We start from the raw sequence: 18,894 nt of genomic DNA on the forward strand, positions 1-18,894 counted from the left end.
AAGAGGTAGGCGCGCCTCTGGTTTTGTCTGCAGGCAGCGAATTTAAGTGTTTCCTGTTTTGTCACAGAGGAAAACCAAGTTATTAAGAAGGACATTACACTTTTATCTTCAGTGGTGAGGTTATAAAAAATTTTTTTCTTAATTTTTGAAAATTAGCCAAAATGAAACACAATATGTAACTGATGTCGCAATGCCACATAACATAAATATATGCTAACAATTCACACAACAGTCCAATTTGGAGCAAACTGGGATCTGAAACTGATTATTCAGTGATGCAAGGCATTCTCAGGGGGTGGAGAGGGAGTAAAAATAAAAAGCCAGAACCCTTTAAACTTAAGAAAAATGAATTTGGACACTCATGGAAGGAGAAAGGGGAGGGAGAGCGTTTGGTGATGACACACAGGGTGGTTAGTATGTGTTTTAATACCGGATGGAAATCCTGCACAGGGTAAGTACGGCTGATTCTATACCCTTCACGTACTCTTCCCACAGCTGCCCGACCGCCTCTAGAGTAAAACATTTAGGAAAGAACTCCTGTGGCCTCCCTGCCAGAGAAACTCAAGGAATAAAAAAAAGAAAGAAAGAAGTTATGAAAATGATTTCAAAGCATCAGGGACAGGAAGTGCCGCGTTGGAGCCGAAAGCGCGATGTCGGGCTGCGGGTGGAACCCACAAGCGGTCCCTCCCCGGCCTCAGCGGCGAGGCCCTGCGGACCGTGATGGGAGAGGCCAGACGAGGACGCTGCTAGGGACACTAGGAGGACAGCAGGGCAGTGGTTTCTGGGCTTGGAAGGTGAGCGGCCACGGCTACTCTCCATTCGCTCTCGCGGACCCTTCCTGGCCCATGAGGACCTGCAGGCTTTTCTGCCGGAGAACAGGGCTTCCCCTTCCTCGGTCCCCTGTGTCTCCCCTGAGGCTTCCCTACAAACTCCACCTTCTCTGCCACCTGCCGACTAACTTTTCTAGTTGCCATGAATCCCTATTTCCCGGAACAGCAGGAATCGCTCCAGGAATCCCGTGCTCCACACCCACCCAAAGACCGTGGAGACAAAGCAAGTCTCGGAAACCACAAGGCGATTCTCCCGGGAAGGAAACGAATGAATGCGCGAAGAGCGCTTCCTTTACGGTTCAGTTCCCAATCTCCCTAAGCAACGGTGGCCCACACTCTGCAGTGAGCCCCCCCCCCCCCCCACGTTCTCTACTGGGCAAGTGTGATCCAATCCACGCACAGCGGCCTGGGCCTGAAAACCAGCCACTCTTATCACCGACATCGGGCGGAAGAACACCCTGTCCATGCACGCAGGGGTCTCCCCGGCAATGCTTTGCATCTACCCTGGGACACGACATAGAATTTCTAACTCACACGAGAACGCACGCTGTAATGGTTGCATCAGCCCAGCGTCAGGAGAGATGCAGAATCTCAGGGCTGCAATAAGATGAACAGAGGAGGGCAAGGAGCAGCCGCCAAAACCTAATGACTGTCAGTTCATCCTGCTTACCCGCCAGATCTCCATGTGTGTCCACAAGTGAGTTTGTTTGTTCTCCTCTTTTTATTTTTTATGTTTTTTAATCCTCACCCGAGGATATTTTTTCCATTAATTTTTTTTTTAGACTGCAGGAGAAGGAGAGAGGGGGAAGAGATAGAGAAACATCGATGTGAGAGAGACACATCGACTGTTTGCCTCCCACGTGCACCCCAACTGGGCCAGGAATCGAGCCCACAGCCGAGGTACTTGCCCTTGACAAGAATCAAACCCGAGACCCTTCAGTCCTTGCGCCGACACTCTAACTACTGAGCAACCGGCCCAGGCTATTCTCCTCTGGCCAGTGGTCAAGTACCATCAAGCAGCATCTCAATTCCATACGTGCCTGCACCAGCATTCGAACATACTTTTAAAAAGCCGGATGGTGTAAAACTACACCTAGTATTTAAAAATGGGTGTGTGAAATGGACAGGAAAAGGGGTCTTACTGCATGCCTACCACTTGCCACCCACTCAACCTTACGTGGCAGGCGGTGCCCACAACACAGGCGACCTGCGAGGAGCTGTTGACCCCCTCGTGCTGCAGGTGAGGAAAGCAGGGCCTGCAGCAGGAGGTGATAACTGCCCAGAGCCACACGTGGCACCAGACAGGAGCCAAGGCCACTGCTGCTGTGCCCAGCTCCCACGGCTCACAGGCCTCCCGCCTGTCCCTGCTCATAAAGGACCGGTGACTACATTCCCTGAATATGAGTTAAGCTAGGAAGCCACTGCCCTCCTAGAACCAACTGGGAACCCTCCGTGGCTGTGTGACCACGTCCTCCACCATCTACCCCGCCTTCCCACGCCACTCTCCTCTCTTGGGGGCACTCCTGCCCCCAGCCCTAGTCACCTCCCCTGTGCTGGTGCCCTCGCCCCTCCTCTCTGGAATACATGGCGTCCATGACTCATGCCCTCTCAGGGATGTCTGCATCTTACAGCAAAACCTTAGCCCGAGGCATGACTTCCCAACAGGAGCGTTTGAGGCCTTACACAGTGACCCGGTGAAGGCTGATTTTGAACACAGAGGCCTTTGGGGGACCCTGAAATCATACCTTCAGGGCAACCTTGGGGTCAGTCTCCTTGTAAGATCAGTTCTGAATGTGAGGTTCTCTGAGGTCCTTAGGCCAATAAACCCCCACACCTCCTCTCGCCATAACCCCAGCACACATGAACTAGCCAAGTAAAAAGACACCACAGTGACTTGTGTAGCAGGTGTTTTCATACCCCGGATTCCCACTGACTTTGATATTTCAGATTGATATCATGATTAATGCTTCCTAGTGACTGTCATCGTTGCCTTACTCAGAAAGGACTGGACGAGAAGAGGAAGGACCAATGTGCATGAACTTGGATTCCGAAAGCTTATTCTTGGGGCTAGAAACATGACAGTATGTTCTACTCCCAGTCATACTGTGTAGGCCTCGTGACCTCATCCCTTAAATGTGAAGTGAAGGCATAAGGAGATGAAGTTGGTTTCAGGGGCTGCGGGATGCGTGCTGGGTTCTGTTATGGGATCCACACTCTGGGAGCTAAAGGTGAACAACATGGTTCCTTACTATGCTCAAGTGTCCTCAGAAACTTACAACAGGCCACCCTCTCTGCTGGACAAACGAAGCCCATGACCTTCTGTGTTCGGCATTCTCATTTTTCAGCATTCTGCAAAGCTCTGTTCCCATGAACAGCCACTCTACAGATAAAAAGGACAAACCCAGTCAGGGCCACAGGAGTTAAAGGCCCAATAGAGAGGTCACTGGGGGTCCCTCACAGCCCACATGACAGGTTAGGGCCCTGGCAAGCGGTGTTTTTACCTCCACGGGATGGAAAGTGAGGAAATGAGCTTCAGCTGCAGCAAAGGGATTTGGGGTGAAGTAAAAAGAATTTCCTGTCCGTGTCCTCCCCCCACCCCCCGCCCCCAAGGCTGTCTTTGATGGGGACAGATGCCGAGGTGCTCCAGACAGAAGGAGGAAACCACTGGGTCTGCTGTGGCTCAGGCCATTTCATCCCATGACAGAGGCATTGCTATGCTTCATACAAGTGACCTTTATCCACATTCAACAATATTTTGCCAGGTGCCGAGTGGCAAGATGATATTCTGGTGACCTTTCAGATACCTGGCAACTGCCAAGCAAGACAGCTGCATGCCATGGCTCCCATGAGGCCTCCTCTGGTCTGCTGGGGAACTAGGCCAGCGCCTAGTTTTCACTCTGACCCAGCTCCAAACTCCAGGTCTTATCCACGCAGGCCACTTGGGTTCAAGGTCAAAGTATGGGTCTGCGTCTACTCTAGGATTGAAACCAAGATTCCAGTGGCTCTGCAACATCTGTCCTCAGAGGATCCTCGGCTTCTGCAGAGTGGCCTCAAGGGGTCCTCCAAGGCTGACAGTGCTCTCAGAAGCCTGAGTCCAGAGCTAAGTCCCCAGGGCCAGCCTGGCCTGACCAATATCATCATGGCCCATGCATCATGGTAGACGGGGGCACATACCTCACCTGCCCCTCCCTCATCTTTACACTCTGGCATCTCTCTTGGCACCCAGTATGCCCGAATATCCGGTACTCACGTAAAATGCCGATGGATTCAAGAGAAAAAAATGTTAGGAGGATTTAGACCAGTGAGGTCAACGGAGGGTCTCCAACCCAAGGACCAGAAAGATCAAGCAGATGAGTGAAGACATATCAAGGCATGTGCACTCCATCGAGAGGCATGATTTCGGTTTTTAGGCACCTTTGACAAATACCTCATGGAGGGGATAGACTAAGGGATGAGGACAGATGCAAGTTTCCTAATATCCCAGCAGGCTGTGCCCTGACACCACTGGGCATGACCATCCACCTGAGGTCCTGTCGTGTCTTCCCTTCAGAGCGAGGACCAGGACCACCTGCCTCTTCTTCCGGGGCCTCCCCAGTCTTAAGCACTGACCTGCCAAGTATCTTCCTGAGGTTATGGGTGGGGTTCCCCTCCCCGCCCCCAGTTTCAAAAATGAGGAAGACTCATTCTTTAGCCAATTCCAAAGCCAAGTTGACATCTAGGCAGAAAATCCATTCCTTGCCTGTCCCATTCCAATCCCAAATTTTGCCCAGCTCATGCCGTCTACACAGCCCACCAGAGTTTCAGCAAGGAGTTGAGATCACAGCACAGAGAAATCCAATAATACAATCCCAGCCACATAGCAATGTCCTAATTTCAACAGAAGTCCCTCCCATGACAGAATGCCCAGGTATATTTAAAGTCCGAGGGTGAACCTTCTCAGTCTTACGGCTTCATTTCAATGTAAAGAAGCTAACGTCCACATTTCTTTCCTCTCAAATTGACTCTACTTCGCCTCAGCCAGAGAAGACCCATTGAACTGCCCAGATGGGGTCTGGGCTCCCTTAGCAAACTCGGTCTCCACCACCTTTCACTGGACTTGGTGCTGAATCTTCAGAATTCCCGGGAGTTAAATAACTGAATCCAAAGCCTCTCACTCGCCTAAATTCTTACAGCCCGAGATGCTAAAATCTCTGTGAGGCAGCGCATCCAGCATGTGCTGTGTGCAGGGCACATCCTAGCTTCGTCTACCAGCAAAGCCCTGGTTCAAGGCATCCCCGGGGCCCACTCAACCCCTGCACTTCCCAACACCCCGCTCCAAGCCAAGACATTCTGGGATTTAGATTAGTTCAACTTGGGTTTTTGCCACTCAAAGTCAGACCCTAACGGACAAAGAGACTATTAATCAAGATCTTCTATGAAAGTCGAAAATAACATTTTGAAGCAGCCCCAGCAGCCAATACGTTTGGTCCCAAAAGGCTGCCAGTGCAGACACACCCGAAGAGCCGAAGGCACGAGCCAGCCCAGCGGGGACGGCTGCCATTCCCAGCCGAGCGCCGGGCAGCCCACCCAGCCTGACCATCGCTCGGGAGCAGGAAAAGTCAGCCTCAGTTAAGAAGAAAACCCCGAAGGAATGCTAAGGGCTTTTGAAATAAGCTAGACCCTTAAAACCCCAAAAATTCAAAAATCATTTAAGTATTCCAAGGATTGCTCTTTAATGCAACAAACCCTCGTGTTTATGTAAGTCTCCCTGCTTCATCTTTGTTTGAAAGTCTAGTTTTACTTTCCACTGGAAACCGCCAAATACTTCCCAGACCCTGAAATGAAGAAAACACAAATCTCAGTGAAACCGTGAGTGTTTGACCAAAAATCCAGTCAGTCGGCCAGGAAAGGTCGGGATGTGCTAACATTGCAGGACAGCTCAGGGATAGGCATCGACGTGACCTTCAACTTTGAGACGGATTCCAAGGAGAGGTGGGAAAATCCAGCCATTGTCCATAAGACACCAGACAGCTCAGGAAAAGTCCAAAATGTAGGAGCAGCCAGAAGGTTGGCAGCGTGTGGGCAAAACACTGAAATGACTGCATTTTAAATAATTTTTCAAATGGATGTTGGGATTGTATTTGCCAAATAATTATGACCATTCTCCCCGCCTCCCACCCTCCCCCCAAAAAAGAAAGAAAAGAGCAGAAAGTAGAGGTTGTTTTGCGACCTGGTAGAAGAGCCTGGTCCCAGTGAAATGTACAGCTGTGAGTGGTGGGCTGCTTTTCTACCTGGAGGGCTGCTGGGGCGGGGGGGGGGGGAGGGGGGACACAGCTGAGTCCTGAGATGGGGCTTGGCTCCTCCGCTGGCCTTTCCCAGCATGCCCGGGGCTCAGTGGAAGTTTTCCACAGTTGGCGTGGCTCTCTAGGGGTAACAGTATAAAGAATGAAACCAAAATCTAGGTCTTTGGAGTCTTTACACTTAAAAACCACTCCAGGGAGCGGAAAGAGCTTTGCAAACAGGGCCTGTGACCCCACCACGGGAGGCCCCACAGCACTGTCCTCCCGTCAGAGAGAAACACCAAGGCCAGCAGCTGGCCCGGTCCCTTGGGGATCCGGGGGGTGCAGGGCTCTCCAGACTTCACCCCTAGCCCACAGTCCTCAAAACCCAATCCATCACCCCGTGTCACGTGACTGACTGGATTCTACCCCCATGCCCAGTGTGCTGTCCTGTTTACCTGGTGAGGGGGTAAGCCAGTGCAGTGAGAGCCTAGAAGATTCCAAATGTCCCAGGCTGCTGTGTGTGGCTGGGTACCAGTCCCTCACTGCCCTCAGCGCTTCCTAATGAACAGAGATGCCAGCTGGGCCGCTGGGCTCGACGTGTCCTCCTGCCCACCTCTGCCATGGCCTCCTCGAAACCTGAGTTCCATGGTTGTTTCCCACTCTCAGGCCTTTTCCAGTATTTTAATAACAACAAAGCATCACTTATTCTCACTAAAAGGCCAAATTAGCATGCATACATGCCAATGTGCTTATAAGGGCACTAGATGGCCTCTGAATACAATGGTGATCACATTTTTCCCCAGCAGCTCAAAGAAGCCAAATGGTAGAGCCATCAAAATCTCCCAGTCGTTAAGTACAGCTTGTCTGAATCCATGTCTATTCTCGCCAGACTGCCAGCGCCGCCACCACCCTCGTTGGTCTCCCTGAGTGTCTCCACCTTGGGGAGTCTCAGGTGGCCACGTGTCACAGAAAGAGGTGGGCCTCGCACTTGGCTTCAGTGCGGCTCTCCCTGGTGCTGCTCACAGCCAGCCCTGCCCAGGTCACCAGGCACTCGGTACGCACGTGGGAACCTCCCAAGGACAGAGCCCTGACGCTGCCTGGCAGCACTTTCTCTCCTTTCCCCTTCTCCTCAGGCATTGGCCCCAATCTCCCACCCACGGCGCCCTCGACGCAGCCACCATCCTGGGATGCTGGTAAACAAAGGCTGTGGTTCAAATGCTATATTGTTACCTGAAGGGTAATGGCTCCTTATGGACAGAGTTTGCCTAGAATGTTCTAGATTCCAGGTTATTTGTATGTGGGGAAAACAGGTGAAGAGAGAAAGACCAAATATTTGTTAATATAGTTTACCTCATATGATTCCCCTTCATTATCTTTTCAATCTCCTCCCACCCCCTAACATGGGAAAGATCCACAAAGCAGAAAAACACAAAAATGGACAATAAAATGAAGCAGTAAGAAATTCTGTTTCAAAATAACAGTGGAAAAACTAAAATCAAATTCTCAGGCCCAAAGGTTACTCTAAAAAGGAATCTGCCTTCCTCCTCAAGATGTTTTCTAAGACAGTTAAAGTTTCTATTAGTCTCTTTAGTCAAGTTTACCAACTGATTTATGACAGTTTCGCAGCTTGCTTTGAATTCAGACACTGCCATGGCAGACACTGTGGGTTGGGTACCCCAGAGCCATCCCCAGCTGCTGCCGCTTCCCTTGCCTTCTTCTACAATAGAAGTACCCTCCACATCCCTTGCAGCTAGGGGTGGTCATGTGATCAATTCCAGCCAATGACACCTATGAGGAAGTGACTGCTGCTGCCACTACCAGGAAAGCATGATAAAGGGGTCAGGATCTGCTGTCATGTGCTTTTGGCCTTTTGTATCTTCCTTCTCTTCCCCCCTCTGGGATGTCAGCATGACACCTGGAGGTGCAGCAGCATCTTGGAACAAGAACTGACGAGTCTGAGAAGGATGCAGGAGTGGGAAATGGGAAGGTCCAGGGTCCCTGAGAGCCTCTGCTCCCCGGCTTATTGGCAAGTGAGATAAGCCATCCCCCTGACCTGTTCAGCCACCGTTACTAAGACATTGTGTTCTCAGCAGCTCTGTCCATTGCCACCTGGTGGCATCATCTCTGAATCCATAAAATCAAGTCACCTTTCTTCTTGATTTCTAAGTACAAGCTGCTTTGTTTTAACTTGAATTTCTTTCTGTGTGCTGTTTGTAAGGGATTTGGTTTTGACAATGTCCGTGCTTTCTTTGTCGCTACGCCATGGACTTGAGTAAGTACATCTGTCCAGAGAAGGATGCAGCCAGAAATTAGACTGAATTTCACCAGCAGAGCTGGCGGAACCTGATCATTAGGATTTAAGGTTTTTAAGCTCTTGGCCATTTTATTCAGGAACCAATGTAAGCGAAAGCTACTGTTCCAGAGAAAAAACAAGGATGTTTCCCATCTAAGTCACGAGCTTCCCGAATGGTTTAGGGAAATGAAGTTGGAGGAACTCCATCGATATATTTAATTATAACAGCGATGAGAAAACAAGGGGCCCTGCAGAGAAAATGCCTCCGGGTGGGCAGGGAACGCAGGGCTCGCGCTGCTGTTGAGCGTCAGAGACCTGCACACGGAAGCCAGTCCTTTCCAGGTTTTTGTGGGATCTTTTGCACATTTTTCAAATTCAACTCGCAGCTGAGAAATCGTTTCTTAAAGAACTACCATGGCCTGCTGGTCCGGCTTAAACTCAGCCTACTTATAAACTGCCCGCCAAAAACAACTCCCTAAAAATTCATTCCTTTTCCCAAAATGTGAAAGTCATTGTCTAACTATGCTAAACACTTGGGCATTACTGTCGTTAAACTCACCACTCATCTTACCCAGAAAGCTCCCTGAGAAACAGCCTGAGAAAACAGGCCAGACAAGTGTTGTGGTGAGGCAGGTATGAAGCAGTAAACGAAGCAGACGTGGCCAGAAGCCACAGGCAGATGCTTCAGTTCCCCATCCAGCAGAAAATAATAGGAGGAGACAGGGGGGCGGGGCAGAAAGTGGCATTTAAAACAGCAGGGCCAGGGCATCTGCCAGCCGGAGGCGGCATGGCGGCTTCCCCAGCGTCAGAAAGTCAGAGAGTGGGGCCTCTGTGGGAGAACAAGGCTGCTCATCGTACCCGCTACCAGCCTCAGCTGGAGGAGGAAATCTGTAAAAGAAAGGCAGACATTTTACTGAAAAGGAAAAAAAAGAGGCGTAGGTGGAGTCAACATCAAAGTGCGCCCTCCAGGCAAAGTCCTCAGACAAATGTGTGGGTTCTCTCGCTGATCTTGGAATTCTTCGTCCGTCCATCGTGTGAAGCATTCAGGGCTGAACACTGGCCACACTGGCCACCGTGATGCGGTTATTTCCGGCCACATTGGCCCCAGTGTCTTTGGTAAGTGTGTGTGGCCCGTGCCTCCAGCGGGGCAGTGGGTCGCCCACAGAAGCTCGGAGTTGATGACAATCGCTCACTTTATGGGTGAAGGCTCTCGCGAGGCCTGAGCTGCGGACGGCCCGCTGGATGTGCGTGGGACTCTGGAACTCGGGGCTGACGGCGCAGCCCACGCAGTCCCACCCGGGGACTCGCCCCCGCGCTGGGAGCCCTGTGAACGCCTTCACCCACGCATGGGAGCACGCTGGCCGGCATTCCACCTGTGATGGGTGAATTGTGTCCCCCCACAAGGATATGCTCCCGGGACCTGGGAATGGGTTTTTTTAAGGTGTCATCAAGTTCAGATGACGTCATGCTTGATTAGGGTTGCCCTTAATCCACCAGGACCCGCCCTCTTAAAGAAGACACGGGGAGAACCGGTGGGAGGCACGTGGGATTGCTGTGTGATTTCTTACAATTGCATGTGAATCTTCAACTATCTCATAAACTTTTAAAACCGTTTTTAAAAATATTAGTGGTCTCCTAGAGCTATGGGGACGTTAAAAGCACTGGCCGCATGCCCCGGAGAAAGGGGTGCATCACGGTGGACGCCTGATAAATGGCCACGTCAGGCTTCCCTGACACTGAGCCACAGTAAACGCACTAAGCCAGCGGCTCACAGGGCCCCGCCGCCCCGCTGCCCTCGCCAGGCCTGGAGGAGGGCCCTTCTCTCACGCTCCTGGGAGGCCACACCCGACCATTCGGCCCCCTGGCCTCCCTCACCCTGCCCAGCCCTGGGGGTTCTGGCCACAGGTGACTGACTGTCCCTGGTATTTCTTCTCCAGCCCAGCTTGGCGTCATCTCAAATTAGGAGCCACCGATACACACCCTGGTCACACTGTTCACTACGATGTTAACTAGTTACAGCAGCAGCGCTGGCGCCAGGGGACCCACTGCCCACCCTTCTTCCGAGAACAGCACAGCCTCGTCCCCGTCTGGGTCTGTGGGTTCTACCCAGCCACCTGTCCACGATGAAATGGCTTCTGAACCCTGAAAGGAGTCGATGCTTAGCTGACCGTCACTACAGCTAGTATCACTCTCTAGCTGTAAAAACCTGCATCCGTTATATCTACTGCTTTCCTCTTTAAGCCAATGACTTAGCGCGTGGAGTTCTAGCAACTCCTACAATTACACAGATCTTCCCCTTATAAACCATGTGGAATTCTGTCCACAGACCCCCTGGTACCAACTGCTCAGTTCTCTTTAACTGTAAAGTCTGCCCATGTGCCCACCTCGAGTTCATGGCACTGCCAGCACCCTGGAACCCGCTCCAAATGGGGCTTTTCTAGAACACATGAGCCATTTCAGTGAGGGCGGAAGGTGAAGACCATCAGCGTGTCTATATTGTAATGAAGAAACCCCCAAAGTCCAGGTGAATAAGAAGATAGGACAGAGCCTGCAGCACCACGCCGGAGGCACCATCCGCCCCTCTGGCCTGCCTCCAGCGCCCTCCTCCGCTCAGCGGCCATGCGCTCCCACCCAGGGCACCGCACTGCGGACGCTCCCCCAATGCTTTGGATTATGGCCAAACTCCAGGACCTTCCTGGGCTGGTGGTTGCTGACCCCCCAACCCTGAATGCCACTGTCACCCCGGGGGCCACCTTGCAGGAGCCACCCGAACACTCCTGTTTCCTCAAACATTCACGCAGCTTCTGGCGTCTGTGCCTTCGCACGTGCAGCATGGTGGCTCCTCCCCCTGAATGCCCTTCCTTGCCTTCCTGCTCTGACTGATGCCCAGCCGCTGTCAAGACCCAGCTCCGCACAGGAGACCCAGCAGGGAATGTGGCTCATCCGTGCAGCTCTCGGGGGTTTTGCTAGTTATAAACCTGCCTTAGAATCTGCATCACTCTCCCAGATACAAGAAGAATCCACGGAGGGTGGAGGGGGGACACGTCATGAGAACGATTAATCAAAACTCGCTCAAACTGTCATTCATGCCCAGAGGCGCTTACACCCCTCGGGTGGCCCTGGTCCCTCCTCAGTCCAGTGGCTGCAGCTTTGGCAGGAGCCTGCTAACGGGCTGCTGACCAGCGTTAGGTTTAGGCTTCGAATTCTTTCTCACCAATGGTCAGCGGGAAATGAATAACAAGTAGCAACACTGAAAAAAAGGACAGACACTAGGGGAAAACCAAAGCAGATAACTGAACGTTTGACCTAATTCTCTGAAATCCAGAAAGCCACAGCTCCTGGGGTCAGCGGGCAGTGGGAACGCCGCCGGAAGGCCAGGAGCGCCCTCTGAGGGCCGAGGGGCGCAAGCGCCGCGGGGCCGGAGCAGAGAAGAAAGGAAGTAGGAGAAAATGTGGTAGAAAATCTGTCTTCCACGTGACGTCACCTAACACTCAGTGGCACAAAAACGCCACATTCAAAACTTCTAAGTTTTAACCCTCTGTCCCATACTGGGGAATATTCCTTAGTAATAACACAACTCCCCAAATTTGAATTAATTCATATTCCCTGTAACTAAAACAAGGATCACTTCTAAAAGGAAAAGAGAATGTCTGCTCATATGTGTAACCAATACCTCCCTGTTCCAAATGCTCTAGCATGCCTACTAAATTAGGAAAAGAAATAAGCAAGCAACATGACTCCCAGCCCCAGCTACCCCGTCCCCCCCTAAGGCACCCACGCTCCCTTTCTGGTGTATCCTAACGTAAGTGTTCTATTAACAAGTAAGTACCTATACACATATATGATTTTATCGCCTATATGTGAATACCTTTAAATACCCCCTCTATATTTTCTAACTAAAATAAAAGTTCCTGATGAGAGGTTTAATTGTAGCTCAAGAAATCTCCAGTTTCCACAAGGAACGGTGAAAAGAAGTCTGCTCCCCAACCAGCACAGCGTGGGGTTCCCCTTGAAACCCACCCTCACCCTGCCACAGCACAATAATTGCCCCCAAAGATGGCATGGCCTCATCTCTGTAAACAGTGAACACGTGAGCTCCCGGGGGCAAAAGAGACTTAGCAGGTGTGATTAAATGAAAGGTCTGGAGGTGGGGAGATTGTGCCTGGGTCCAATGCAATCACCAGGGCTTTGTAATCGGAAGAGCAGACAGGAAAGTGGGAACCCTATGGATATAAGGGGAGTGATTGCCAACGGGGCTCAGAGTGGAGGCACATGGGCGCCTCTAGAAGCTGGGAGAGGGGCTGGATTATGCCCTGGGACCTGCAGAAGGAGCACAGCCCTTGATGTTAGCCCGTGAGACCCTCCGAACTTCTAAGAGAATACATTTATTTGGTTTTAAGCCACTAAGTTTGTGGTAACTTGTTACAACAGCAATAGAAATTAATGCAACCTGCCACTCCCCTGCCTGTGTTCAGGGAATGGGCCTTTATGACTTAAATAAAGATATGGTCTTGGTAGGACATATCGATAATGCTCTGGAACCACCGGTGATGTCTTTCCAGGGACATGAATGGTCTCTCTCCAATCCTGTTACAACCTCTAATTGCACAGTAATGAACCGTGTGCTCAGCTGATGAGTAAAACAGGTCTTTCACGTGTGTGGGCTCCAGTGCACATGTACAAGGGAAGGGTGTGCTCACCCCTCCTCTCGAAGAGAAGAACAGCCGGAGGAGGGACCCGCTGCAGAGCTGGAGGCAGGCTGGCCCAGGAAAGCCCCTGAGGCTTCTACAGACATTCTTGGGCTAGTGGAGACTGACTCACTGCCTGAGGCCACCAGCGGGTGAATGACAGCCCCAGGCTCCAGCCCTGCGTCTTGATGCTGAGCCGACTTCCCTCCTATAAACCAGTGGGTATCCAACTTTCCGTTCTCCAGATCCCTTCTACTCAAACGAATGCGGATCTTACAGAGGTTGTCCACGTGGGTTTTATCTACCGATAACTACTGACCAGAAATTAAAACTAGGAAGAGGTTAAACTCTGTTTTGATTTCTTTTTAAAATAGCAAGAGTAAACCATTACATGTTGACATGAAAATACTGTGTTAGGAGTGCCCTCGGCGGTCCCAGCTCTGTCTCCTGCTTCAACAGTGTTTGGACAGGACACCAGGGACGCCCCTTCTTCCAGCCTCCGGCCACCCTCCACCGTCTTTCCCAGTCACCACCTTCGGAACCACCGCAGCCATCTTCAGCCTCAGAGACCAGCCAACACCGTTTTTGGTTTTTTTGTTTTTGTACCTTAACTTATCATTGCTGAACCACCATGAGCTCCCAAATTTGTCAGAATTCTTCCTCCGAGGTGGAGGCTGCCGTCAACCGCCTGGCCAGCCTGCATCCGAGGGCCTCCCACACCCACCTCTCTCTGGGCTTCTAATTCCACCCGCCAGGATGATGTGGCTCCCGAGGGCAGGGCCACTGCTTCCCAGCGAGGGCACCCAGGTCTCTTAAAGATGCAAAGCCAGCGCGGTGGCCACACTCTCTTCCAGGACGTGCTGACGCCTCCCCAAGGTGAGTGGGCAAAACTCAGGGTGCCATGGAGACGGCCTTGGCCTTGGAGAGGAACCTGACCCTGGCCCTTTGGGAGCTGCAGGCCCTTATCCCTGTGACTTCCTGGAGAACCACTTCCGGGGTGAGGAGGTGAAATTCATCAAGGAGATGGGTGACACTTGACTCACCTCCCCAGGCTGCCGGCCCCCAGGCTGGGCTGGGTGAGTATCTCTTCAAAAGGCTCCCCCTCAAGCACGGCCAGGAGCCTGTGGAGCCCAGAGGCCTTTGAGGGGTCCCTCTGCCTTCCTCTGAGCCTCTTCCCAAAACCACTAGCCATTCTTTTAACCACCCTGAAGCCCTCTCCCATGCATTGGACCAAATGGAAACAATAAAGCTTTTTGAAGAAAAAAAAAATTTTATGAAAAAAATAACTGTTTTTCTAAAACAAAAAGAAATAGTGAGAAGAGTGGCACTGTTTTGCATTTTGACAAATCTCTTTAATAGAAGACGGCAGGACCTCCTGTCTACTATCCCTCAGTCTACGGCAGCATGCTGTTTCTGTGGAAGTATCTGAAAAAAAATCTAGCCTCACAGAGATCAAACACTATAACAGCCTTATGGGTAATCCTGGAAAATCTTTGATACTACCCCAAAACTCATCAAGTAGAAGTTTCCTCAAGATTAGTTGCAATGTAGACTCTGAAACCATGTAAAGAAAGTGTTGACATTTTGTCACATTAAAAGTCCATTGGGCTCGCTCGAATTTCGGACGGACTGTTCAGACAGGCAAGACTTAGTAACACCTTGCATCGGTCACTCGGATTTACAGGTTCGCTTGGTCATGCAGACCAACTACAAGCTGACGTGTTTTATAACACAGTGTTTAAACATCACATCCATTCATGCCACCACTGGTCTTGTTAGAAAGGGTTTTAAGTATTAAAAAGCTTCTAAATGTATGATGCTGGAGATGGCAAAATTCTAAGTTTCACTTGAAAGCTCAAATGCTCCCCCTGGCAGGACCTCCCAGCAGTGATTTTCCTAGCAGTGGCTGGCCCCTCTTCGTTCATTTTTGAGAAGCCATCTGCCGAATACCCAGGTCAGAATAGCTGGATTGTCTGCAGTCATTCTTTCTGGTGAGTGTGGTGTTCTTGGGGAAAAGCAGCCAGTTCTGTTCACAGCTTAAACCGTCGCACAAGTGCTTGTCCTGGGGATCACCATTGAACTTTGCGGAAAAGGCAGACGTGTCTTAGCATCACTTTGAAAATAGTTTTGATCTTGCGGGTTCCCTGAAAGGGTCTTTAAGCTTTAAAGAAAAAATTAAAATCGCCCACTGCTACCCTAAGAAAACCACTATACATGTATGTGAGTGTGTGTACCTCCATATGTTTTCAGAAAAAGGTCTCCTGGCAAGCACCAGCGTGGTGGTGGGGGGGGGGGGGGCACTTGCTTGTTTTATGTTTTAATTGACCACCAAGTTGAAGGGCTTATTTAGATCCTCAGTGCGCCCTGCAAACCACCTCTATTTTAAGGAAAGTCCCTCGGAGCTGTGGGGTCTGCCACTGTTAACGTGGTTTCATTGGAGGGATTCTGGCCACAAAAGGATTTGGGGGGCAGGGGAGCGCCCGGATCCAGCAGCTTGCTGGGTGTTGCACTAATTCAGCCAGAGAGGGAGCACCGTGGCCACGGCCTTGCCGTCAGACTCAGAATGCAGACAGGACGCCTTCCAGAGCAACAGATGAAACAAATTATGTGCCCCCTGATCTCTTTCCCAGCCCGGGAGCTCGCCACAGGGCGCGTCTGCTTCTTCCTTCCATCCTTTCAGTAAGTGCAGTAAATACCTATTTCAGAGCGGGCCTGTCCCCCTTTGTCCATTTCTAGTCTGGTCATCATTTTACTGCAAATTCCACGTCAACACATGAGAGAGAAGTGCCAGCAAGGGTTCCAGCCCCAGCATTTCACAGCTCAGCCATGCAGGGCGGGGGCCAGGGGAGGAGATGCGGGGGCAGCCCCCACCTCAGACACCCCCGGGCGGAGCCCTGGGCAGGTGGCAGGGGAATCTAACAGGGACAGAGCTGGAACCATCGCGAAGCCCGTTTGGCATCGGCTCCATTGCAGTCCGCCTTCTGGAACAAAAACTCTTTCAACATTCAGAAAAGGTTTGTTTAGGACAGAGAGAAAAGCATGGGTTGTAGGAGAAGTCGAAAGGCTTTAGTTTTATTCTTAGATACTGAGCAACAGACTCAGCGACTGCTTTCCCAGAGAGGCTAACAGAGAGGAGAACAGCAACTACCACTGGACTGTCTTTTATGAGGAAAGTGGCGTTTGGTGCCCCAGCCCGTGGCGCAAACGGGCAGCGAGCGTTGTGCAGGATGCACCCTCCGAAAAGAACCAAAAGTCGATGTGATCCCCCACCGTCTCCCTTTCCCTTGTAACCATGGGCAACAGAGGCCCTAAGTAGCGTCCTTTAACTAGGAGCCCGCACTGGAATCTGAATTTTCATAGCCCAGCTGGGAGGGAGCAGTGTCGACAAAAAAGTCGACTTCTTGGATTCCTGCAAACCGATGGCACGAATAAACGCCGCAGGGCTTCAAGCGTGAAAATGCCTGCCCAGGAGGTGGGAACCAGGCCCACCAAAGGCGCAGGGAGAAAACCCCGAACCCCCGCCGCAAACGGGTCTCTCCGAGGGAGACGGGCAGGAGCGCGGACAGCGCGCTGGCGTTCTCGGAGCAGCGCCGCTCACGTTTCAGTCCCACAGAGAACAGCCACCACCCCGTCCCCAGCCTCAGCCTCCGCCTCCGGGGAAGGGTGCGCTTCTCCGGAACCGACTGTCCCCCGGCCCTGTCCCTGCGCCCGAGACCCGGGTCCCCTCGCAGCTCCCAGGTTCCCGCCGGGATGCGCGGCTTCCCTCGGGCGCCCGGGTCCCCACCGCCCGCGGCAGCGCGCGCCTTTCCCCGCGCGCTTCTGGGGCATCAGTCCTGCCTCTCCGCCACCGACAGGCACCCGCCTCGGGGCAGGTGGACGGAGGGGAGAGGATGCCGCCGCGGCAACTCCAAGAAGTGGCCTTCTCCCCCCACTGCACGCTTGCTGAGTCTCCCCGGGAAGTTAGCTCCAGTCTCCCGACTCCTGGGCGCGGAAACTTCGAGGTCAAGGATGGAACCGAGGGCCCCTGGCGCCGACGGCGTCCCCGCTCCCTCCTCCTGCGCGCGGGACTCCGGGTGCCCAGATCCCGCGTCCCCATCCGCCCCTTTGCGCCCTGGCCCGCGAGCGAGGAGGACGCACAGGTTAGTGACACGACACGCAGCCAACACGGAGCGGGGCGGCGGTCCCAGCGCGACAGGCGGGCGGGCGGTGTGTGCAGGCGGACAGAGAAGCGGGAGGAGGCGCAGAGAGCCGGGCAGCCCAGCCCCGGCTGCGCGTACCTGGAGCTCCCGCCGCGGAGACCACTGGCACCAGCGCCGCCAGGAGCAGCAGCGCCGCCCAGGGCAGCAGGCGCCGCGCGCGCGGGGGCGCCCCGGCCTCGGGCGCCCATGGGGGAGCCCGGGGCTGCGCGGCGGGCTGGGCGGGGGGGCGGCGGGCTTGGACAGTGGGGCGCTGGGCCGGAGTCACGGCTGCGGAGGCGCCACCGTCGGGTCCCGCCGATCGTGCCGGAGTGTGCGCTCTGCGCTGTGCCCGCCGCGCCCTGCCCGCGCCGATCTCTCCCGCCCGCGTCCCGGGCCGCCCAGCTCCGCACTGAGGCCGCCCGCCACGACCGCGCCTTTTAGTCGCGCGCGGGCGCCCCCTGCCGGCGGCGGGGCGGCGGGGCGGCAGGGCGGCGGGGCTGCTGGGGTGGCGGTGGCGGCAGCCCGGGCTCCAGGTGCCCGATAGCCCCGAATCCCGCGTGGCGTTTCTGAAACTCGGCGACTGCCGTGCGGACGATGTGGCCGCGGAAGTCCCTTCCATTGTCTAATCGCTCGTTTTCTGGCTCGGAAATGGTTCGTTGCGTCCAGTTGCTGCCACACCCACAAGTGCCCCTTGTCCCCTAAAATAAATGCCTCTGGTTTCAGCGTCGGGGACAGGGGACAGTCCCCTGCACCTCCATCCGCACGTTGTGGTCTTTCCTCGGGCTCACCCCGCCTTCCCCGCCCCCCTGCCCCAGGAGGGCCTTTATCAGCCTTAGATCCTGCGCTCCTGCTGCCGCGCCAGCGGCTCTGAAAGGCAGGTCCCTAAGCGCGCGAGGAGCCCCGTGCGCGACGCCTGGCCTCGCTTCCTCCGTTCCTGCCATGGGAACCCGCCTGGGGTCTCCCTGCTCGGAATCCCACCTGTGTGTGGCCAGCTCCCCCTGGACGCCTCGGGCCTCCGCGTGGGTCGCAGCGCCCCTGGAGGCCACGAGGACACCTGCGCCCCGCGCGCTGCTGTCCGCCCGCCCGGGGTTCCTCGCAGACCTGCTCCGGCTGAAGCTGACAACCTGAAGGTGAATCAGCCCTCCGTCGTGACAACCCAAAACGTGAGCAGATTTGTGTCGTTCTGCAGAGAGGGAAGGTCGTTAAGTGAACTGCAGCCGGATGAGACAGAGAGGAGCACCATGCCTCTAACCCCCAGCTGTGCGCTGGCCCCAGGAGCGTCCACACGGAGCAGAGCCCTACAGCCTTCTGTTCCAGAAATCTCCCTCCCGGTTCCCAGGGAGGGTCCGCTCTCCATTCGTCTGATAAAAAAACGTCAAAGGTGTCACCACTTTTAGGCTTAAAAGACTCCAAAAACCTGACCTAAAAGTCATCTGTCCTGAGCCTGGCCATCTCAAAAACATACTAGTAAGCTCTGCGAAGTCCTCTTCCTTTCCAGTCACTATTGTCCTGACAGACATGACCGTTCTCACATGATTTCTGAAGCTCCAGGTTGTTGCTTCTATTTTGTTTATCAAAACCAGAGCGGAAGTCGTCAGCGTTTTCGTTGTGATCCTTAACCAGCCTGCCTCCCGGTTATTCCTG

The 18,894-nt window shown here is 53.4% G+C and overlaps 1 protein-coding gene across 1 annotated transcript in view; it reads right to left on the reverse strand.

Annotated features, from left to right (window-relative positions):
- Positions 1 to 17,418, reverse strand: part of FNDC1 (fibronectin type III domain containing 1) — a 68,198-nt gene extending 50,780 nt beyond the window's left edge. Inside the window, exon 1 of the mRNA XM_023744985.1 lies at positions 17,350 to 17,418. The gene's annotated coding sequence lies outside the window, so the exon portion shown is untranslated. The remainder of the gene's footprint in view (positions 1 to 17,349) is intronic.
- Between the last annotated feature and the right edge of the window lie 1,476 nt (positions 17,419 to 18,894).

The sequence above is a fragment of the Myotis lucifugus genome, unplaced genomic scaffold, assembly GCF_000147115.1.
Source record: "Myotis lucifugus unplaced genomic scaffold, Myoluc2.0 scaffold_505, whole genome shotgun sequence".
Taxonomy (NCBI): domain Eukaryota; kingdom Metazoa; phylum Chordata; class Mammalia; order Chiroptera; family Vespertilionidae; genus Myotis; species Myotis lucifugus.